This window comes from Asterias rubens, unplaced genomic scaffold, assembly GCF_902459465.1.
Source record: "Asterias rubens unplaced genomic scaffold, eAstRub1.3, whole genome shotgun sequence".
Taxonomy (NCBI): domain Eukaryota; kingdom Metazoa; phylum Echinodermata; class Asteroidea; order Forcipulatida; family Asteriidae; genus Asterias; species Asterias rubens.
The window spans coordinates 354,801-380,610 of NW_022985698.1; the positions used below are offsets into that span (position 1 = coordinate 354,801).

Sequence of the window (25,810 nt, forward strand, 5' to 3'; positions counted from 1 at the left end):
ATATTTTCAAACTTCGTAGAAACTTTATCCAGGGACATAAACTCCTTCGGCGACTCGTAGCACATATCAAGAAGCAAAAAGCTCTCTTCAACAACTGCATGTTCTAAAATGATAATATTGAAAACACTATGATAAAAATATTCAACAAACACTGACAGCTTTGCTTTAATAGTCACATTTCATAAGTAAAGAAAACAGTCTAATTCATCATCGAAATATTTAACAAAATATTACATATGGCCTACTTGGAACTGAAACCATAAGCAGAACATTTTATTAGTTTGTTGTCCCTGACCTGCTCTGGTTTTAAACACAGTGCGTAACTTTCGAGTGGCGTTGTTGTGGGCCAAATAATGTTTTATTGTCAATTTTGCTATTTTCATCAAGGATGTGTACTATGTATGGTACCATCTTTAAAATAAGTAATTTCTCACTAAAACATTATAATTGAAATTGAGACCTCTCAGAGGTATGGAACTCAAGGCATCTGAAAGCACACAGCTTTGTGCAACAAGGTTTTTTCTTCTTCCATTAGTCTCGCGCAACTTCAACATCTAATGTGGTCAAGTTTTTACAGGCTTGTAATTTTATGCATATTTTGAGATACACCATGTGAGAAGCTTTGACAATTACTACAAACGTCCGGTGCCTTTAAAGGAAGGTTGTACTTTTGGCAAATACTCAAAAAAGTCTGTTAAACAAATTAATAAATAAACAACATTTGAACAATTATTGCTTAACACTGAATTCTTGATGTGATGAGCAAAAAAACAGGACTTACTCGGCAGAGCTACAAAAAACACACATGAGACAATGTGACTTGCAAGCACCTACCTCTTTATTTATTATAAAATGTTAAGCTGTTATATTTTAAGACCAAAATGGGCTTTTGCTCTTTAAAAGCTTTTTGTTAAGTAGCCAACCTGGCTAAGTTTGCCCCAGAAAGTTTTAGTAGCCATGATTTTAAACATGGATTGTATTGTCATAAATGTATCTTTCTGATGCATACATAGTAGCCATCACAACCAGTTTAATATTAAAGGAACATAAATTTACACTAATTTTTGTTTAAACATTTAAAATGGATTATTTCACATCTGAATGGATTCGTTTTTTAGCATTTTAAGCTAGTAGATTGCACAATGTTTAGTAGCCACATTGCAAGTAGAGAGGTACATGTAGTGTTGACATATATAGCCTTTAGACAATGTACAGCATCCTATAAGGGTGAGACCTGGGGGCCATTAGAGAGGGGGGGGCAAAGCTGTGTGATTTGTATTATAAAAATAAATTACCTTTCGCCATGGTGTTCCATTAAGTAGGACACTAGTATTCTAACAACTTTAATTCTTGACTTTCGGCTAATTTCGCCATTATCCATTTCTTGCATAATTTGTTCACAACCATCAGCCGTTAAGATGTCCCTGACTACCTGAAATGTTTGTAATTTTGTACAATCTTAACATAAATACAATACAATAAAAAATACATCATTTTGCAGAGTGTATACTCTGAAGCTCAAGTTTTTTTCCCCACCAGGGCCTCTTAAACATTAAAGTGTAGCATTTATTTAAAACTACTAAGTCTATAAATTTCAATTTAACTGTATCATCTTGAGCTGAGAACTTCGAACAGGTGCTAATTTCTTAGCCTTTCCTCTATAAACCCTGTGGCGCAGTGCCTGCCCTTACATGAACTGTACCACGCCTCCTATTAAAAAAAAAGTTATATTTAACAATGCTTAATAATATACTTTACAACTGGTTAATATTCGAGACCCACAAACTACAACATGAAGTTTATATCACCCACTTTATCATTTCTTCAAATTGAAAATGTGGTTGGCAAAAAAAATTTAAGAAAGAAATGTTGTATTCATTCGCAAAGAACAGTGCGTCAAGAAGTTTGAATTTGTCTATTTGAATAAAGTTTGCCTAATGATAAATAAAACACTTTAAATCTAGGGTGTAGTTATGCTTCAAAATTTGTTTACTAAGACATAGTATCAACTTACATGGCCATCACCGTCTTCATCTTGAAGTAGTGGAAACTCCTGAACTATGGCCTTTGCCATGGCGAGTTTTACAGACGCTTCTGGTCTGTTTAACAAAACAAGCAACAAATTAATAAATAAACAACGTTTGAACATGAGACAATGTGACTTGCAAGCACCTACCTCTTTATTTATTATAAAAAGTTAAGCTGTTATACTTTAAAGTCAAAAAGGGGCAATCTAGAGAGAAAACTAGGAAAATAGGATTAATAGCCGGGAACCAGTACAGGGCGGGAAATTTCAAAACCGAAGAATCGGGTCAAGTTTTTACGGTCAAATTGTAGCCAAATTATTTGGAGAAAAACATGACCACAACAATGAATTGATAGCTGAACACAACAATACAAAGTTCTGATAGTGATTTTTAATAAAATTTAATCCGCTTGTCCTCCTGGATCCTTTTTGCCTCGTTTTCGAACATTTCTTAGCCTTTCCTCTAAAAACCCGGTGGCGCAGTGCCTGCCTTTACACGAACTGTACCACCCCTCCTATTAAAAAAAGGTTATATTTAACAATGCTTGATAATAACATACTTTACAACCTCCTTAATATTCGAGACACACAAACTACAACATGAAATTTATATCACTCACTTTATTATTTCTTCAAATTGAAAATGTGGTTGGCAAAAAAAATTAAGAAAGAAATCGTCAGCAGTTTCACGAAGTAGCACTCGCTGCTATACCAGCAAAAAATAGCAATCAGAGAAAACGGCCTCTAAAGTTGAAAACTTTTTAGAAACCCGCCTCCCTTCAAAACTTCAAAGTGTTTCCAATTGAATTTCTCAATGTAGTTACTTGATGACTTGAGCTTAACAATTAATCTTATTTTGACTCATTTGCATAACTAATTATAAAACTAGACACGACAGAAGATCAGTGCTACTTCGTGAAACCAATAAAGTGCAAAATATGACTTTTTGGGTTTTCACGAAGTAGCACAAAAAACATACTTGAGACAATGTGACTTGCAAGCACCTACCTCTTTATTTATAATTAAAAGTTAAGCTGTTATATTTTAAGACCAAAAAATGTTGAATTAATTAAAAGCACTCTAGCATAGTGAGTGTTTTTAAATAGTGACATCATTTGAGAGGGGTCAACTGGTGAACGGTATATTTTACCTTCAAAGCTGCTTTGGTTGTCTCTATGGCACTCCATCATCTGCATCATATCGATAGAGAGTCCAACTTGTGGAAATTCTTCAGGGTCTTGAAAAATTCTCATCTTTAGCTCTTGGCTGGCAGGGTTCTTGTCACACACCACGTCTCATCTATAAAAAGTCATATTGAAAGCGGTTTTTGAAATTTTTACTTATTTAAAGGGACAATAAACTTTGATTCCCGGTAGAATTAATTTATTTCTTTCCACAATTTGAATGTGAATGTTATGTTAAGTTCACCTGTATATAACCAGAATTTAATTGGGTCGACCCAGAGTCGCTCCTAATCTATTCGGCGCAACTCTGGAGCGCCTGTTTGAACCGGATGTTACTTACTCGATTATCCAGAAAATCTCTGAGATTCACCATGAAGTAGCATATACCGAAGCTTTTAAGTGCTGCTTGGAACATCTATGTCTAACAGATGCAAAGAGAACAAAACATTAATAATGTAGCATTCAAGAATAGACAATGGAGAGACATTGTGAAAGAGTGGAATGGTAGAAGTGTAGGAGAGCTGAGAAGAGAAGCGATTTGAAGAGAGCAGTTGGTGGCTGCAACTCCAGGAGTGCACCGCCATTACAATTTGAGGATGAGGGAGGCCATGGCTAAAGTCTTTGCCAAATGATGATGATGATGATGAATAAAAACCGTAAATACACAAACAACAATAATAGTAGGTTCTTTCATAGCACTTTATCATACCCCTAGGACTCTTTGGACCCCCCATGGATTCTTTTTACAGGAACCTGGAAGGATACAGGATTACAGTGCTCTCCACCCATCAGCGTATGGGTGAAACTAGCCATACATGTATATAGGACTCTTCCTCTGCGCTGTACACAGATACAGAGCCCTAACTAATAGGGCCCGTTTCTGGGGCGAAAAATTCAAATTGAAACAATTCTTTGAATATGAGAAAATACCTACCCCATGTGAATATTTCTTTGTGAGTTGTGTCGTTTCTGGATACATTTCTTAGTCTTTCTTCGGTGAAGCCAGTTGACAATGTTAACTTTTACAAGAACTGTAGCACCATTCTTTTTGCCTCTCTTCCGAACATGTCTTCGCCTCTCTTCTAAAAACCCGGTGGCGCAGTGCCTTCCTCTACACGAACTGTACCACGCCTCCTATTAAAAAAAGGTTATATTTAACAATGCTTGATAATAACATACTTTACAACCTCCTTAATATTCGAGACACACAAACTACAACATGAAATTTATATCACTCACTTTATTATTTCTTCAAATTGAAAATGTGGTTGGCAAAAAAAATTAAGAAAGAAATCGTCAGCAGTTTCACGAAGTAGCACTCGCTGCTATACCAGCAAAAAATAGCAATCAGAGAAAACGGCCTCTAAAGTTGAAAACTTTTTAGAAACCCGCCTCCCTTCAAAACTTCAAAGTATTTCCATTTGAATTTCTCAATGTAGTTACTTGATGACTTGAGCTTAACAATTAATCTTATTTTTACTCATTTGCATAATTAATTATAAAACTAGACACGACAGAAGATCAGTGCTACTTCGTGAAACCAATAAAGTGCAAAATATGCCTTTTTGGGTTTTCACGAAGTAGCACAAAAAACATACTTGAGACAATGTGACTTCCAAGCACCTACCTCTTTATTTATAATTAAAAGTTAAGCTGTTATATTTTAAGACCAAAAGGGGCTGTTGCTCTTTAAAAGCTTTTGGTTAAGTAGCCAACCTGGCTAAGTTTGACCCCAGAAACTTTTAGTAGCCATGATTTCAAACATGGATTGTATTGTCATAAATGTATCTTTCTGATGCATACATAGTAGCAATCACAACCAGTGTAATACTAAAGGAACAAAAATGTACACTTATTTTTTGTTTAAACATTTGAAATGTATTATTTTACATCTGAATGGAAAAAAAAATGAGCATTTTGAACTAGTACATTGCACAATCATTTTGCAGAGTATATAATCTGAAGCTCAAGTTTGGTAATTTTACCACCACGGCCTCGTAAAAATAAGCAGAAATTTACGTTAAAGTCTATCAATTTCAAATTAACTATATAATCTTGAGCTGATAACTTCGAACAGCTAGTGCTAATTACAACATTTATAAGAATTTATGGTGCCAAGCCACAATGGTGTCGTCAACGTAGCGGAGCCAGAGGTTGGGCCGAAGATCGGCGTTCTCGATGGTGTCTAGTTCAACTCCTCCATGAACAAATCCGCCAGGACCAGGGATAGTCGATAGAGCATCTTCAGCACCAAACAAGACTCAAGCATCACTCCACACACACAAGGATAAGCAAGAAACTCAAGACAAAGCCAGCGCATTTACCACATTCCATGTGATTTCCTAGACGTTCTCAATACAATGCAAGAGCCCAACTAGTGCAATTAGACCTAAAAACATCAACACTCAGCCAGGCACTCAAGTCCACTGTCAACCAACAAGATTCCTCCAAGATCCAAGAGCTCAACCAAGCCTCATCCAGCCACCATATCCAGGTAATCCGGCACAAGCAAGTCAACAAGTTCACCCAGCTTTGGTCCAGCAAGAGAGTCGAGTCCACTTCTAAAAGAGATTTAAACAAAAGAGATTCACATGACTGGCACCTGACTTTTTGCCACCAAGCCCCACCTCCGCAATGCCAAACTCTTCACCCAGCACACCCTTGTCAACCTCAGCCAACGTTTCCTCACTCCGGTGGAAACCAAGGTTTTAGCCAAAGGCATGAACTTCGCCCTCACACCTAAACTGATTCCAGTCAAAGACATTATCCAGTCAGCCGAGCCCGCACTCAAACATCTAGACAAGACAGCCGCCAACCAAGTCCGCATCCAGATCGTGCAAACACTCAAGCAAGCCAAGTTACCTAGACCAAACACAAGCAAGCAAGAGAACGCCGCCATCCGCCAATCCATCCACATCATGTCAGGGGACAAAGGTAATGCCACCATGGTCATGTCAACAATGGACTACGACCCCAAGGTAAAGACATCCTGTCAACAGATACCGACGCCTGCCAAAGAACCCCATTCCAGCCATCGAACGCACCATCACCACCAAGCTCCGCACTCTCTATCAAGCTCAAGTCATCGACAACACTCGTACCATCACCTCAAGCCATCTGCATCCGCCTGCCCACGCTTCTACGGCCAACCCAAGATCCACAAGCCAGATGTTCCCCTGTACCCCATTGTGGCGTCCCGGGGTTCACCCACCTACTACACGGCTAGCAAGACACCTCACCAAGATCCTCCATCCACTAGTTGGCCTAACAAAACATCAAATCAACAACTCAAGCAAATTCGTTGACATCATCAAGAACAAACGTTTTTGCAATTTGAGGCGAAATATAATACTTTGAAAAGGCTAGCTCATATCCTGTGCAACTTCCAGAATATAGCAAAGTCACTGTCAGTCAGAAACCAACTGCTACTCTGCCACAATCTGCTGTCAATCAAACACAAAAAAGGTCAAGACATAGAAGTTGGCCCAGGCTCTTTTGTTATTGTTGCCACTCTGGATGATGCCCAGAATTTTTACAAAGGTTGTCTCCATTTTCATTTTTGCAGGTGATTAGTCACACAACCCCACAGTCTCCATAAGAAGTTTAAGCGCATCTTCATGTGGATCCATGGAAGATGACCATCAAAGCCAGTCTTCATCCAAAGCTAAGAAGCACAGAGCAGATTTGATATGTGTACTACTTGAAATTTTGCACAACTTATATTTCAATCCTAAATGTTATAAATAGCACCTGTTCGAAGGTCTCTGGTCAAGATTATACAGTAAATTAATTGAAATTATATAGACTTAGTAGTTTTACACGAATGCTACACCTTAATGTAAATTTCTGCTTACTTATTGGGCCCTGGTCAGGGACATCATTACCCCTTACGGTGATTGCGAGGCAATTATATCAGAAATGGATAACGGAGAACTATGCCGAAAATCCAGAATTAAAGTTGTTAGGATACTAGTGTCCATCTTAATGGAACGATATGGCGAAAGGTAATTTATTTTTATAATACAAATCACACAGCTTTGCTCCCCCCCCCTCTCTAATGGCCCCCAGGTCTCACCCTTATAGTCTGCTGTACATTGTCTAAAGGCTATATATGTCAACACTACATGTACCTCTCTACTTGCAATGTGGCTATTAAACATTGTGCAATCTACTAGTTTAAATTGCTTAATTTTTTCGATTCAGATGTGAAACAATACATTTAAAATGTTTAAACAAAAATTAGTGTAAATTTATGTTCCTTTAATATTACACTGGTTGTGATTGCTACTATGCATGCATCAGAAAGATACATTTTTTACAATACAATCTATGTTTAAAACCATGACTACTAAAACTTTATGGGGGCAAACTTAGCCAGGTTGGCTACATAACAAAAAGCTTTTAAAGAGCAAAAGCCCTTTTGGTCTTAAAATATAACAGCTTAACTTGTTATATTAAATAAAGAGGTAGGTGCTTGCAAGTCACATTGTCTCATGTGTGTTTTTTGTAGCTCTGCCAAATAAGTCCTGTTTTTTGCTCATCACATAAAGAATTCAGTGTTAAGCAATAATTGTTCAAATGTTGTTTGTTTATTTATTTGTTTAACAGACTAGAAGCGCATGTGAAACTTGCAATTGCAAAGCCCACTGTTCATGAGTTTTCACTCCTTCGAGGTGAATATGGTGATGGCCATGTAAGTTGATACTATGTCCTAGATAACAAATTTTGAAGCATAATCACACCCAAAATGAAAACTATATTAGGCAAACTTTATGCCAAATAGACAAATTCAAATTTCACCCTTTGACGCACTGTTCTTTGGGCATGAATACAACATTTCTTTCTGTAATTTGTTTTGCCAACCACATTTCCAATTTGAAGAAATGATTAAGTGAGTAATATGAATTTCATGTTGTAGTTTGTGTGTCTCGAATATTAACCAGTTGTAATGTATGTTATTATTAAGCATTTTTAAATATAACTTTTTGTTTAATAGGAGGCGTGGTACAGTTCATGCAAAGGTAGACACTGTGCAACTGGTTTTATTGAAGAAAGAATATGAAAATGTTCGGAAGAAGGAAAGAAAGATCCTGGGGCAGGAAATTACCTTTTAAATGTTTTATAATAGCAACAATTCTTCAGTGCTATTTATCGAGTAGGTTTGTTTACTGTATTTACTTTTTTGAGTATTTGCCAAAAGTACAACCTTCCTTTAAAGGCAGCGGACATTTTTAGCAATTGTCAAAGCTTCTCACATGGTGTATCTCAAAATATGCATAAAATAACAAGCCTGTAAAAAATTGACCACATTAGATGTTGAAGTTGTGCGAGATTAATGGAAAATAAAAAAAAACCTTGTTGCACAAAGCTGTGTGCTTTCAGATGCCTTGAGTTCCATACCTCTGAGAGGTCTCAATTTCAATTATAATGTTTTAGTGAGAAATTACTTATTTTAAAGACGGTACCATACATAGTACACATCCTCGATGAAAATAGCAAAATTGACAATAAAACATTATTTGGCCCACAACAACGCCACTCGAAAGTTACGCACTGTGTTTAAAACCAGAGCAGGTCAGGGACAACAAACTAATAAAATGTTCTGCTTATGGTTTCAGTTCCAAGTAGGCCATATGTAATATTTTGTTAAATATTTCGATGATGAATTAGACTGTTTTCTTTACTTATGAAATGTGACTATTAAAGCAAAGCTGTCAGTGTTTGTTGAGTATTTTTATCATAGTGTTTTTCAATATTATCATTTTAGAACATGCAGTTGTTGACGAGAGCTTTTTGCTTCTTGATATGTGCTACGAGTCGCCGAAGGAGTTTATTCCCCAGGATAAAGTTTCTACGAAGTTTGAAAATATTCAAGGAGGCCAGGAAAACTGACAGACATGGGGTCGAGATATGTCATGTTCAATAAGTAGACATTCTCAATACAATACAAGAGCCGAGCTAGCGCAAATAGACCTAGAAACATCAACCCTCAGCCAGGCACTCAAGTCCACTGTCAACCGACAAGATCCAAGAGCTCAACCAGGCCTCATCCAGCCACCATTTCCAGGTTACCCAGCACAGGATGAAGTTTCTACAAAGTTTGAAAATATTCAAGGAGGCCGAGAAAACTGACAGACATGGGGTCGAGGTATGTCATGTTCAATAAGTAGACATTCTCAATACAATACAAGAGCCCAACTAGCGCAATTAGACCTAGAAACATCAACCCTCAGCAAGGCACACAAGTTCACTGTCAACCAACAAGATTCCTCCAAGATCCAAGAGCTCAACCAAGCCTCATCCAGCCACCATATCCAGGTAATCCGGCACAAGCAAGTCAACAAGTTCACTCAGCTTTGGTCCAGCAAGAGAGTCGAGTCCACTTCTAAAAGAGATTTTAACAAAAGAGATTCACGTGGCACCCGACTCTTTGCTACCAAGCCCCACCTCCGCAATGCCAAACTCTTCACCCAGCACACCCTTGTCAACCTCAGCCAACGTTTCCTCACTCCGGTGGAAACCAAGGTTTTAGCCAAAGGCATGAACTTCGCCCTCACACCTAAACATTACTGATTCCAGTCAAAGACATCATCCAGTCAGCCGAGCCAGCACTCAAACATCTAGACAAGACAGCCGCCAACCAAGTCCGCATCCAGATCGTGCAAACACTCAAGCAAGCCAAGTTACCTAGACCAAACACAAGCAAGCAAGAGAACGCCGCCATCCGCCAATCCATCCACATCATGTCAGGGGACAAAGGTAATGCCACCATGGTCATGTCAACAATGGACTACGACCCCAAGGTAAAGACATCCTGTCAACAGATACCGACGCCTGCCAAAGAACCCCATTCCAGCCATCGAACGCACCATCACCACCAAGCTCTGCACTCTCTATCAAGCTCAAGTCATCGACAACACTCGTATTGTCACCTCAAGCCATCTGCATCCGCCTGCCCACACTTCTTCGGCCAACCCAAGATCCACAAGCCAGATGTTCCCCTGCACCCCATTGTGGCGTCCCGGGGTTCACCCACGTACTACATGGCTAGCAAGACACCTCACCAAGATCCTCCATCCACTAGTTGGCCTAACAAAACATCAAATCAACAACTCAAGCAAATTCGTTGACATCATCAAGAACAAACATCTCAGTCCAACTGAAATCCTTGTCAGCTTTGACGTCGTGTCACTATATTCACCAACATACCTACTGAAGAAGCTTGCAACATCACCAAACTACGCATTCAAGCCGATCCTACACTTCCAGATCCTACACTTCCAGACCCAGCACTTTGTGGTTTGGCCCCACGGCAACACAGCACTCCAAGAGTTCCTCCATCAACTGACCAGTCAACATCCGCGCATCAAATTCACCATGGAACAAGAAGAGAACACCACTATCTCCTTCCTCGATGTACAAGTCACAAGACAAGATGATGGCACTCTAGCTCACACGTTACACCTCAAGCCAACAACACACACCTACCGATACCTTCACAACCCTTCAAGTCTGCTGTCTGCAACACCTTGGTCCACCGTGCCTTCAACACCTGTGACAAGGACAGGCTTGAAGCAGGAACTACACCACATCAAGACATCACATCAACTCAACGAATAAAAGACATTCAACCTCAGCAAACCCAAGACAGGTACATCTGTTGCTTTTGCTGTGTATGAATCTCCTTTTCGCCCCTGTAATCAGCAACGAAGAAACAATCTACTTGAAGCATCTTATTAAATATCTCCACAGTTCGCTCTTGAGGTTTTTAGCGATCGCCACTTAAAACCCCAAACTAACTTCATGACACATTACCCATTGGCTATAAAGAAACTTGGACCTTTAAAACGTTTTTGCGATTTGAGGCGAAATATAATACTTCGAAAAGGCTAGCTCATATCCTGTGCAACTTCCAGAATATAGCAAAGTCACTGTCAGTCAGAAACCAACTGCTACTCTGCCACAATCTGCTGTCAATCAAACACAAAAAAGGTCAAGACATAGAAGTTGGCCCAGGCTCTTCTGTTATTGTTGCCACTCTGGATGATGCCCAGAATTTTTACAAAGGTTGTCTCCATTTTCATTTTTGCAGGTGATTAGTCACACAACCCCACAGTCTCCATAAGAAGTTTAAGCGCATCTTCATGTGGATCCATGGAAGATGACCATCAAAGCCAGTCTTCATCCAAAGCTAAGAAGCACAGAGCAGATTTGATATGTGTACTACTTGAAATTTTGCACAACTTATATTTCAATCCTAAATGATATAATTAGCACCTGTTCGAAGGTCTCTGGTCAAGATTATACAGTAAATTAATTGAAATTATATAGACTTAGTAGTTTTACACGAATGCTACACTTTAATGTAAATTTCTGCTTACTTATGGGGCCCTGGTCAGGGACATCATAACCGCTTACGGTGATTGCGAGGCAATTATATCAGAAATGGAAAACTATGCCGAAAATCCAGAATTAAAGTTGTTAGGATACTAGTGTCCTACTTAATGGAACACCATGGCGAAAGGTAATTTATTTTTATAATACAAATCACACAGCTTTGCCCCCCCCTCTCTAATGGCCCCCAGGTCTCACCCTTATAGTCTGTTGTACATTGTCTAAAGGCTATATATTATGTCAACACTACATGTACCTCTCTACTTGCAATGTGGCTACTAAACATTGTGCAATCTACTAGCTGAAAATGCTAAAAAACGAATCCATTCAGATGTGAAATAATCAATTTTAAATGTTTAAACAAAAATTAGTGTAAATTTATGTTCCTTTAGTATTACACTGGTTGTGATTGCTACTATGTATGCATCCGAAAGATACATTTATGACAATACAATCTCCTTTTCGCCCCTGTAATCAGCAATGAAGAAACAATCTACTTGAAGCATCTTATTAAATATCACCACAGTTTGTTCTTGAGGTTTTTAGCGATCGCCACTTAAAGCCCAAACATCACTTAATGGCACACTACCCACTGGCTATAAAGAAACTTGGACCTTTAAAAAACGTTTTGGGGCCATGCGATTTGTGGCGAGCTAGCTCATATCGTGTTATTGTTGCCACTCTGGATGATGCCCAGAATTTTTACAAAGGTTGTTTCCATTTTTATTTTTGCAGGTGATCAGTCACATAGTCCAACATGAGGCTGCAAGCGCATCTTCATCAAAAGCTATCGGAGCAGATTTTGTACGTGTACTTCTTTAAATATTGCACATTTTATACTTCAATGCTTAATATTTGTCGAATCAAATCATTAATACAAACCATTTTGAGAACATAAAGTCTTTAAAATGGATCAGATAAGACTTTTGTTGAGCTCCATTCTCAATTTCGTATAATTGTTGTAATTAGCACCTGTTCGAAGTTCTCAACTCAAGATGATACAGTTAAATTGAAATTTATAGACTTAGTAGTTTTAAATAAATGCTACACTTTAATGTTTAAGAGGCCCTGGTGGGGAAAAAAAAATTGGGCTTCAGAGTATACACTCTGCAAAATGATGTATTTTTTATTGTATTGTATTTATGTTAAGATTGTACAAAATTACAAACATTTCAGGTAGTCAGGGACATCTTAACGGCTGATGGTGGTTGTGATGAAATTATTCAAGAAATGGATAATGGCGAAATTAGCCGAAAATCACGAATTAAAGTAGTTAGGATACTAGTGTCCTACTTAATGGAACACCATGGCGAAAGGTAATTTATTTTTATAATACAAATCACACAGCTTTGCCCCCCCCCCTCTCTAATGGCCCCCAGGTCTCACCCTTATAGTCTTTTGTACATTGTCTAAAGGCTATATATTATGTCAACACTACATGTACCTCTCTACTTGCAATGTGGCTACTAAACATTGTGCAATCTACTAGCTTAAAATGCTAAAAAACAAATCCATTCAGATGTGAAATAATCAATTTTAAATGTTTAAACAAAAATTAGTGTAAATTTATGTTCCTTTAGTACTACACAGGTTGTGATGGCTACTGTGTATGCATCAGAAAGATACATTTATGACAATACAATCCATGGTTAAAATCATGGCTACTAAAACTTCCTGGGGGCAAACTTAGCCATGTTGGCTACTTAACTTAGCTTTTAAAGAGCAAAAGGCCCTTTTGGTTTTAAAGTCACCTGGAAGTGGTATTTTTACAAAATTAAGCTTTTGTCACTAATATATGTGTTTTGGTGAGTGGAATGTGAATAAACAGTTAACTAAGGTTTAAAAAAATCAGTTCTTATTTTATTTACAAATTTAAGGGTAGACCCCGACCCGAGGGGACGCTGTTCGCGACGTCAATCGAGGCAGACTTTGCCTGTAATGCGTAGAGTAAACACAATTGCAAAGTACATGTACGGACCAAGTCGTGAGTTTCTACGTTTCAAAAAAAAAGAAAATGTTTTTTCCGGCAATGCCGACCAGGTGTATTGCTGCTGAATGCAGAAAAACACTTTTCGAAATGTACCAACTCACGACTTGGACATACATGTACTTTGCACGTGTGTTTACTGTACGCATTGCAGGCAAAGTCTGCCTTGATTGACGTCACAAAAGGGGTAGGCGGAGTCAGCCCAAAACAACTTTATATATTTTTTAAACATATAAATCGTGACAAACAATTACTAAAAATATTGTTTAATTGTTCGTAAGCATATACTCTTATGTTTGAAAAAAATTCTATTTCCAGGTGACTTTAAAGTATAACAGCTTAACTTTTTATAATAAATAAAGAGGTAGGTGCTTGCAAGTCACATTGTCTCATGTTCAAACGTTGTTTATTTATTAATTTGTTGCTTGTTTTGTTAAACAGACCAGAAGCATCTGTAAAACTCGCGATGGCAAAGGCCATCGTTCAGGAGTTTCCACTCCTTCAAGATGAAGACAGTGATGGCCATGTAAGTTGATACTATGTCTGAGCAAACAAATTTTGAAGCATAATTACACCCTAGATTTAAAGTGTTTTATTTATCATTAGGCAAACTTTATTCAAATAGACAAATTCAAATTTCACCCTTTGACGCACTGTTCTTTGCGAATGAATACAACATTTCTTTCTTTAATTTTTTGTTGCCAACCACATTTTCAATTTGAAGAAATGATAAAGTGGATGATATAAACTTCATATTGTAGTTTGTGGGTCTCGAATATTAACCAGTTGTAAAGTATGTTATTATTAAGCATTGTTAAATATAACATTTTTTTAATAGGAGGCGTGGTACAGTTCGTGTCGAGGAAGGCACTGCGCCACCGGCTTCCTCGAAGAACGACTAAGAAATGTGCGGAAAAGAAGCAAAAAGGGAGGAGGACAAGCGGATTGATTTATTAAAAATCACTATAAAACAGAAATTTGTAATGTTGTGTTCAGCTATTAATTCATTGTTGTGGTCATGTTTTTCTCCAAATAATTTGGCTACAATTTGACCGTAAAAACTTGACCCCGATTCTTCGGTTTTGAATTTTTCCGCCCTGTACTGGTTCCCGGCTATTAATCCAACACTAAAATCCAAGCGGATCTGCGAACGCCATGAACGTGGTCAAAAAGTGATGACGTCATTCATACCCATAAAAGAAACTTGGACCTTTAAAAAACGTTTTGGGGCCATGCGATTTGTGGCGAGCTAGCTCATATCGTGTTATTGTTGCCACTCTGGATGATGCCCAGAATTTTTACAAAGGTCGTTTCCATTTTTATTTTTGCAGGTGATCAGTCACTCAGTCCAACATGAGGCTGCATGCGCATCTTCATCAAAAGCTATCGGAGCAGATTTTGTACGTGTACTTCTTTAAATATTGCACATTTTATACTTCAATGCTTAATATTTGTCGAATCAAATCATTAATACAAACCATTTTGAGAACATAAAGTCTTTAAAATGGATCAGATAAGACTTTTGTTGAGCTCCATTCTCAATTTCGTATAATTGTTGTAATTAGCACCTGTTCGAAGTTCTCAACTCAAGATGATACAGTTAAATTGAAATTTAAAGACTTAGTAGTTTTAAATAAATGCTACACTTTAATGTTTAAGAGGCCCTGGTGGGGAAAAAAAACTTGAGCTTCAGAGTATACACTCTGCAAAATGATGTATTTTTTATTGTATTGTATTTATGTTAAGATTGTACAAAATTACAAACATTTCAGGTGGTCAGGGACATCTTAACGGCTGATGGTGGTTGTGAACAAATTATGCAAGAAATGGATAATGGCGAAATTAGCCGAAAGTCAAGAATTAAAGTTGTTAGAATACTAGTGTCCTACTTAATGGAACACCATGGCGAAAGGTAATTTATTTTTATAATACAAATCACACAGCTTTGCCCCCCCCTCTCTAATGGCCCCCAGGTCTCACCCTTATAGTCTTTTGTACATTGTCTAAAGGCTATATATTATGTCAACACTACATGTACCTCTCTACTTGCAATGTGGCTACTAAACATTGTGCAATCTACTAGCTGAAAATGCTAAAAAACGAATCCATTCAGATGTGAAATAATCAATTTTAAATGTTTAAACAAAAATTAGTGTAAATTTATGTTCCTTTAGTATTACACTGGTTGTGATTGCTACTATGTATGCATCCGAAAGATACATTTATGACAATACAATCTCCTTTTCGCCCCTGTAATCAGCAATGAAGAAACAATCTACTTGAAGCATCTTATTAAATATCACCACAGTTTGTTCTTGAGGTTTTTAGCGATCGCCACTTAAAGCCCAAACATCACTTAATGGCACACTACCCACTGGCTATAAAGAAACTTGGACCTTTAAAAAACGTTTTGGGGCCATGCGATTTGTGGCGAGCTAGCTCATATCGTGTTATTGTTGCCACTCTGGATGATGCCCAGAATTTTTACAAAGGTTGTTTCCATTTTTATTTTTGCAGGTGATCAATCACATAGTCCAACATGAGGCTGCAAGCGCATCTTCATCAAAAGCTATCGGAGCAGATTTTGTACGTGTACTTCTTTAAATATTGCACATTTTATACTTCAATGCTTAATATTTGTCGAATCAAATCAGTAATACAAACCATTTTGAGAACATAAAGTCTTTAAAATGGATCAGATAAGACTTTTGTTGAGCTCCATTCTCAATTTCGTATAATTGTTGTAATTAGCACCTGTTCGAAGTTCTCAACTCAAGATGATACAGTTAAATTGAAATTTATAGACTTAGTAGTTTTAAATAAATGCTACACTTTAATGTTTAAGAGGCCCTGGTGGGGAAAAAAAAATTGGGCTTCAGAGTATACACTCTGCAAAATGATGTATTTTTTATTGTATTGTATTTATGTTAAGATTGTACAAAATTACAAACATTTCAGGTAGTCAGGGACATCTTAACGGCTGATGGTGGTTGTGATGAAATTATTCAAGAAATGGATAATGGCGAAATTAGCCGAAAATCACGAATTAAAGTAGTTAGGATACTAGTGTCCTACTTAATGGAACACCATGGCGAAAGGTAATTTATTTTTATAATACAAATCACACAGCTTTGCCCCCCCCCCCTCTCTAATGGCCCCCATGTCTCACCCTTATAGTCTTTTGTACATTGTCTAAAGGCTATATATTATGTCAACACTACATGTACCTCTCTACTTGCAATGTGGCTACTAAACATTGTGCAATCTACTAGCTTAAAATGCTAAAAAACAAATCCATTCAGATGTGAAATAATCAATTTTAAATGTTTAAACAAAAATTAGTGTAAATTTATGTTCCTTTAGTACTACACAGGTTGTGATGGCTACTGTGTATGCATCAGAAAGATACATTTATGACAATACAATCCATGGTTAAAATCATGGCTACTAAAACTTCCTGGGGGCAAACTTAGCCATGTTGGCTACTTAACTTAGCTTTTAAAGAGCAAAAGGCCCTTTTGGTTTTAAAGTCACCTGGAAGTGGTATTTTTACAAAATTAAGCTTTTGTCACTAATATATGTGTTTTGGTGAGTGGAATGTGAATAAACAGTTAACTAAGGTTTAAAAAAATCAGTTCTTATTTTATTTACAAATTTAAGGGTAGACCCCGACCCGAGGGGACGCTGTTCGCGACGTCAATCGAGGCAGACTTTGCCTGTAATGCGTAGAGTAAACACAATTGCAAAGTACATGTACGGACCAAGTCGTGAGTTTCTACGTTTCAAAAAAAAAGAAAATGTTTTTTCCGGCAATGCCGACCAGGTGTATTGCTGCTGAATGCAGAAAAACACTTTTCGAAATGTACCAACTCACGACTTGGACATACATGTACTTTGCACGTGTGTTTACTGTACGCATTGCAGGCAAAGTCTGCCTTGATTGACGTCACAAAAGGGGTAGGCGGAGTCAGCCCAAAACAACTTTATATATTTTTTAAACATATAAATCGTGACAAACAATTACTAAAAATATTGTTTTATTGTTCGTAAGCATATACTCTTATGTTTGAAAAAAATTCTATTTCCAGGTGACTTTAAAGTATAACAGCTTAACTTTTTATAATAAATAAAGAGGTAGGTGCTTGCAAGTCACATTGTCTCATGTTCAAACGTTGTTTATTTATTAATTTGTTGCTTGTTTTGTTAAACAGACCAGAAGCATCTGTAAAACTCGCGATGGCAAAGGCCATCGTTCAGGAGTTTCCACTCCTTCAAGATGAAGACAGTGATGGCCATGTAAGTTGATACTATGTCTGAGCAAACAAATTTTGAAGCATAATTACACCCTAGATTTAAAGTGTTTTATTTATCATTAGGCAAACTTTATTCAAATAGACAAATTCAAATTTCACCCTTTGACGCACTGTTCTTTGCGAATGAATACAACATTTCTTTCTTTAATTTTTTGTTGCCAACCACATTTTCAATTTGAAGAAATGATAAAGTGGATGATATAAACTTCATATTGTAGTTTGTGGGTCTCGAATATTAACCAGTTGTAAAGTATGTTATTATTAAGCATTGTTAAATATAACATTTTTTTAATAGGAGGCGTGGTACAGTTCGTGTCGAGGAAGGCACTGGGCCACCGGCTTCCTCGAAGAACGACTAAGAAATGTGCGGAAAAGAAGCAAAAAGGGAGGAGGACAAGCGGATTGATTTATTAAAAATCACTATAAAACAGAAATTTGTAATGTTGTGTTCAGCTATTAATTCATTGTTGTGGTCATGTTTTTCTCCAAATAATTTGGCTACAATTTGACCGTAAAAACTTGACCCCGATTCTTCGGTTTTGAATTTTTCCGCCCTGTACTGGTTCCCGGCTATTAATCCAACACTAAAATCCAAGCGGATCTGCGAACGCCATGAACGTGGTCAAAAAGTGATGACGTCATTCATACCCATAAAAGAAACTTGGACCTTTAAAAAACGTTTTGGGGCCATGCGATTTGTGGCGAGCTAGCTCATATCGTGTTATTGTTGCCACTCTGGATGATGCCCAGAATTTTTACAAAGGTCGTTTCCATTTTTATTTTTGCAGGTGATCAGTCACTCAGTCCAACATGAGGCTGCATGCGCATCTTCAGCAAAAGCTATCGGAGCAGATTTTGTACGTGTACTTCTTTAAATATTGCACATTTTATACTTCAATGCTTAATATTTGTCGAATCAAATCATTAATACAAACCATTTTGAGAACATAAAGTCTTTAAAATGGATCAGATAAGACTTTTGTTGAGCTCCATTCTCAATTTCGTATAATTGTTGTAATTAGCACCTGTTCGAAGTTCTCAACTCAAGATGATACAGTTAAATTGAAATTTATAGACTTAGTAGTTTTAAATAAATGCTACACTTTAATGTTTAAGAGGCCCTGGTGGGGAAAAAAAACTTGAGCTTCAGAGTATACACTCTGCAAAATGATGTATTTTTTATTGTATTGTATTTATGTTAAGATTGTACAAAATTACAAACATTTCAGGTGGTCAGGGACATCTTAACGGCTGATGGTGGTTGTGAACAAATTATGCAAGAAATGGATAATGGCGAAATTAGCCGAAAGTCAAGAATTAAAGTTGTTAGAATACTAGTGTCCTACTTAATGGAACACCATGGCGAAAGGTAATTTATTTTTATAATACAAATCACACAGCTTTGCCCCCCCCCCCTCTCTAATGGCCCCCAGGTCTCACCCTTATAGTCTGTTGTACATTGTCTAAAGGCTATATATTATGTCAACACTACATGTACCTCTCTACTTGCAATGTGGCTACTAAACATTGTGCAATCTACTAGCTGAAAATGCTAAAAAACGAATCCATTCAGATGTGAAATAATCAATTTTAAATGTTTAAACAAAAATTAGTGTAAATTTATGTTCCTTTAGTATTACACTGGTTGTGATTGCTACTATGTATGCATCCGAAAGATACATTTATGACAATACAATCTCCTTTTCGCCCCTGTAATCAGCAATGAAGAAACAATCTACTTGAAGCATCTTATTAAATATCACCACAGTTTGTTCTTGAGGTTTTTAGCGATCGCCACTTAAAGCCCAAACATCACTTAATGGCACACTACCCACTGGCTATAAAGAAACTTGGACCTTTAAAAAACGTTTTGGGGCCATGCGATTTGTGGCGAGCTAGCTCATATCGTGTTATTGTTGCCACTCTGGATGATGCCCAGAATTTTTACAAAGGTTGTTTCCATTTTTATTTTTGCAGGTGATCAGTCACATAGTCCAACATGAGGCTGCAAGCGCATCTTCATCAAAAGCTATCGGAGCAGATTTTGTACGTGTACTTCTTTAAATATTGCACATTTTATACTTCAATGCTTAATATTTGTCGAATCAAATCATTAATACAAACCATTTTGAGAACATAAAGTCTTTAAAATGGATCAGATAAGACTTTTGTTGAGCTCCATTCTCAATTTCGTATAATTGTTGTAATTAGCACCTGTTCGAAGTTCTCAACTCAAGATGATACAGTTAAATTGAAATTTATAGACTTAGTAGTTTTAAATAAATGCTACACTTTAATGTTTAAGAGGCCCTGGTGGGGAAAAAAAACTTGAGCTTCAGAGTATACACTCTGCAAAATGATGTATTTTTTATTGTATTGTATTTATGTTAAGATTGTACAAAATTACAAACATTTCAGGTAGTCAGGGACATCTTAACGGCTGATGGTGGTTGTGATGAAATTATTCAAGAAATGGATAATGGCGAAATTAGCCGAAAATCACGAATTAAAGTACATGTAGTTAGGATACTAGTGTCCTACTTAATGGAACACCATGGCGAAAGGTAATTTATTTTTATAATACAAATCACACAGCTTTGCCCCCCCCCCTCTCTAATGGCCCCCAGGTCTCACCCTTATAGTCTTTTGTACATTGTCTAAAGGCTATATATTATGTCAACACTACATGTACCTCTCTACTTGCAATGTGGCTACTAAACATTGTGCAATCTACTAGCTTAAAATGCTAAAAAACAAATCCATTCAGATGTGAAATAATCAATTTTAAATGTTTAAACAAAAATTAGTGTAAATTTATGTTCCTTTAGTACTACACAGGTTGTGATGGCTACTGTGTATGCATCAGAAAGATACATTTATGACAATACAATCCATGGTTAAAATCATGGCTACTAAAACTTCCTGGGGGCAAACTTAGCCATGTTGGCTACTTAACTTAGCTTTTAAAGAGCAAAAGGCCCTTTTGGTTTTAAAGTCACCTGGAAGTGGTATTTTTACAAAATTAAGCTTTTGTCACTAATATATGTGTTTTGGTGAGTGGAATGTGAATAAACAGTTAACTAAGGTTTAAAAAAATCAGTTCTTATTTTATTTACAAATTTAAGGGTAGACCCCGACCCGAGGGGACGCTGTTCGCGACGTCAATCGAGGCAGACTTTGCCTGTAATGCGTAGAGTAAACACAATTGCAAAGTACATGTACGGACCAAGTCGTGAGTTTCTACGTTTCAAAAAAAAAGAAAATGTTTTTTCCGGCAATGCCGACCAGGTGTATTGCTGCTGAATGCAGAAAAACACTTTTCGAAATGTACCAACTCACGACTTGGACATACATGTACTTTGCACGTGTGTTTACTGTACGCATTGCAGGCAAAGTCTGCCTTGATTGACGTCACAAAAGGGGTAGGCGGAGTCAGCCCAAAACAACTTTATATATTTTTTAAACATATAAATCGTGACAAACAATTACTAAAAATATTGTTTTATTGTTCGTAAGCATATACTCTTATGTTTGAAAAAAATTCTATTTCCAGGTGACTTTAAAGTATAACAGCTTAACTTTTTATAATAAATAAAGAGGTAGGTGCTTGCAAGTCACATTGTCTCATGTTCAAACGTTGTTTATTTATTAATTTGTTGCTTGTTTTGTTAAACAGACCAGAAGCATCTGTAAAACTCGCGATGGCAAAGGCCATCGTTCAGGAGTTTCCACTCCTTCAAGATGAAGACAGTGATGGCCATGTAAGTTGATACTATGTCTGAGCAAACAAATTTTGAAGCATAATTACACCCTAGATTTAAAGTGTTTTATTTATCATTAGGCAAACTTTATTCAAATAGACAAATTCAAATTTCACCCTTTGACGCACTGTTCTTTGCGAATGAATACAACATTTCTTTCTTTAATTTTTTGTTGCCAACCACATTTTCAATTTGAAGAAATGATAAAGTGGATGATATAAACTTCATATTGTAGTTTGTGGGTCTCGAATATTAACCAGTTGTAAAGTATGTTATTATTAAGCATTGTTAAATATAACATTTTTTTAATAGGAGGCGTGGTACAGTTCGTGTCGAGGAAGGCACTGCGCCACCGGCTTCCTCGAAGAACGACTAAGAAATGTGCGGAAAAGAAGCAAAAAGGGAGGAGGACAAGCGGATTGATTTATTAAAAATCACTATAAAACAGAAATTTGTAATGTTGTGTTCAGCTATTAATTCATTGTTGTGGTCATGTTTTTCTCCAAATAATTTGGCTACAATTTGACCGTAAAAACTTGACCCCGATTCTTCGGTTTTGAATTTTTCCGCCCTGTACTGGTTCCCGGCTATTAATCCAACACTAAAATCCAAGCGGATCTGCGAACGCCATGAACGTGGTCAAAAAGTGATGACGTCATTCATACCCATAAAAGAAACTTGGACCTTTAAAAAACGTTTTGGGGCCATGCGATTTGTGGCGAGCTAGCTCATATCGTGTTATTGTTGCCACTCTGGATGATGCCCAGAATTTTTACAAAGGTCGTTTCCATTTTTATTTTTGCAGGTGATCAGTCACACAGTCCAACATGAGGCTGCATGCGCATCTTCATCAAAAGCTATCGGAGCAGATTTTGTACGTGTACTTCTTTAAATATTGCACATTTTATACTTCAATGCTTAATATTTGTCGAATCAAATCATTAATACAAACCATTTTGAGAACATAAAGTCTTTAAAATGGATCAGATAAGACTTTTGTTGAGCTCCATTCTCAATTTCGTATAATTGTTGTAATTAGCACCTGTTCGAAGTTCTCAACTCAAGATGATACAGTTAAATTGAAATTTATAGACTTAGTAGTTTTAAATAAATGCTACACTTTAATGTTTAAGAGGCCCTGGTGGGGAAAAAAAACTTGAGCTTCAGAGTATACACTCTGCAAAATGATGTATTTTTTATTGTATTGTATTTATGTTAAGATTGTACAAAATTACAAACATTTCAGGTGGTCAGGGACATCTTAACGGCTGATGGTGGTTGTGAACAAATTATGCAAGAAATGGATAATGGCGAAATTAGCCGAAAGTCAAGAATTAAAGTTGTTAGAATACTAGTGTCCTACTTAATGGAACACCATGGCGAAAGGTAATTTATTTTTATAATACAAATCACACAGCTTTGCCCCCCCCCCCTCTCTAATGGCCCCCAGGTCTCACCCTTATAGTCTTTTGTACATTGTCTAAAGGCTATATATTATGTCAACACTACATGTACCTCTCTACTTGCAATGTGGCTACTAAACATTGTGCAATCTACTAGCTGAAAATGCTAAAAAACGAATCCATTCAGATGTGAAATAATCAATTTTAAATGTTTAAACAAAAATTAGTGTAAATTTATGTTCCTTTAGTATTACACTGGTTGTGATTGCTACTATGTATGCATCCGAAAGATACATTTATGACAATACAATCTCCTTTTCGCCCCTGTAATCAGCAATGAAGAAACAATCTACTTGAAGCATCTTATTAAATATCACCACAGTTTGTTCTTGAGGTTTTTAGCGATCGCCACTTAAAGCCCAAACATCACTAAATGGCACACTACCCACTGGCTATAAAGAAACTTGGACCTTTAAAAAACGTTTTGGGGCCATGCGATTTGTGGCGAGCTAGCTCATATCGTGATATTTTTGCCACTCTGGATGATGCCCAGAATTTTTACAAAGGTTGTTTCCATTTTTATTTTTGCAGGTGATCAGTCACATAGTCCAACATGAGGCTGCAAGCGCATCTTCATCAAAAGCTATCGGAGCAGATTTTGTACGTGTACTTCTTTAAATATTGCACATTTTATACTTCAATGCTTAATATTTGTCGAATCAAATCATTAATACAAACCATTTTGAGAACATAAAGTCTTTAAAATGGATCAGATAAGACTTTTGTTGAGCTCCATTCTCAATTTCGTATAATTGTTGTAATTAGCACCTGTTCGAAGTTCTCAACTCAAGATGATACAGTTAAATTGAAATTTATAGACTTAGTAGTTTTAAATAAATGCTACACTTTAATGTTTAAGAGGCCCTGGTGGGGAAAAAAAACTTGAGCTTCAGAGTATACACTCTGCAAAATGATGTATTTTTTATTGTATTGTATTTATGTTAAGATTGTACAAAATTACAAACATTTCAGGTAGTCAGGGACATCTTAACGGCTGATGGTGGTTGTGATGAAATTATTCAAGAAATGGATAATGGCGAAATTAGCCGAAAATCACGAATTAAAGTAGTTAGGATACTAGTGTCCTACTTAATGGAACACCATGGCGAAAGGTAATTTATTTTTATAATACAAATCACACAGCTTTGCCCCCCCCCCCTCTCTAATGGCCCCCATGTCTCACCCTTATAGTCTTTTGTACATTGTCTAAAGGCTATATATTATGTCAACACTACATGTACCTCTCTACTTGCAATGTGGCTACTAAACATTGTGCAATCTACTAGCTTAAAATGCTAAAAAACAAATCCATTCAGATGTGAAATAATCAATTTTAAATGTTTAAACAAAAATTAGTGTAAATTTATGTTCCTTTAGTACTACACAGGTTGTGATGGCTACTGTGTATGCATCAGAAAGATACATTTATGACAATACAATCTCCTTTTCGCCCCTGTAATCAGCAATGAAGAAACAATCTACTTGAAGCATCTTATTAAATATCACCACAGTTTGTTCTTGAGGTTTTTAGCGATCGCCACTTAAAGCCCAAACATCACTTAATGGCACACTACCCACTGGCTATAAAGAAACTTGGACCTTTAAAAAACGTTTTGGGGCCATGCGATTTGTGGCGAGCTAGCTCATATCGTGTTATTGTTGCCACTCTGGATGATGCCCAGAATTTTTACAAAGGTTGTTTCCATTTTTATTTTTGCAGGTGATCAGTCACACAGTCCAACATGAGGCTGCATGCGCATCTTCATCAAAAGCTATCGGAGCAGATTTTGTACGTGTACTTCTTTAAATATTGCACATTTTATACTTCAATGCTTAATATTTGTCGAATCACATCATTAATACAAACCTTTTTGAGAACATAAAGTCTTTAAAATGGATCAGATAAGACTTTTGTTGAGCTCCATTCTCAATTTCGTATAATTGTTGTAATTAGCACCTGTTCGAAGTTCTCAACTCAAGATGATACAGTTAAATTGAAATTTATAGACTTAGTAGTTTTAAATAAATGCTACACTTTAATGTTTAAGAGGCCCTGGTGGGGAAAAAAAACTTGAGCTTCAGAGTATACACTCTGCAAAATGATGTATTTTTTATTGTATTGTATTTATGTTAAGATTGTACAAAATTACAAACATTTCAGGTGGTCAGGGACATCTTAACGGCTGATGGTGGTTGTGAACAAATTATGCAAGAAATGGATAATGGCGAAATTAGCCGAAAGTCAAGAATTAAAGTTGTTAGAATACTAGTGTCCTACTTAATGGAACACCATGGCGAAAGGTAATTTATTTTTATAATACAAATCACACAGCTTTGCCCCCCCCTCTCTAATGGCCCCCAGGTCTCACCCTTATAGGATGCTGTACATTGTCTAAAGGCTATATATTATGTCAACACTACATGTACCTCTCTACTTGCAATGTGGCTACTAAACATTGTGCAATCTACTAGTTTAAATTGCGTATTTTTTTCCAGTCAGATGTGAAACAATACATTTTAAATGCTGAAACAAAAATTAGTGTAAATTTATGTTCCTTTAGTATTACACTGGTTGTGACTAAGCATGCATCAGAAAGATACATTTTTGACAATACATTCTATGTTTCAAACCATGACTACTAAAACCTTTTGGGGGCAAACTTAGCCAGGTTGGCTACAAAA

General features: G+C 36.8%; 1 long non-coding RNA gene across 3 annotated transcripts; it reads right to left on the reverse strand.

The window, feature by feature from the left end:
* Positions 1-23: 23 nt before the first annotated feature.
* LOC117305736 lies at positions 24-4,653 on the reverse strand. Of its 3 annotated transcripts, XR_004520717.1 has the most exons (6): positions 4,145-4,653; positions 3,551-3,631; positions 3,177-3,325; positions 2,015-2,099; positions 1,296-1,432; positions 24-103 (listed from the first exon to the last, which is right to left on the reverse strand). It is a non-coding gene; the product is annotated as an uncharacterized LOC117305736 (long non-coding RNA). The 3 variants fall into 3 exon arrangements; XR_004520716.1 differs by having other exon boundaries at positions 1,296-2,099; XR_004520718.1 differs by lacking the exon at positions 1,296-1,432 and having other exon boundaries at positions 27-103.
* Between the last annotated feature and the right edge of the window lie 21,157 nt (positions 4,654-25,810).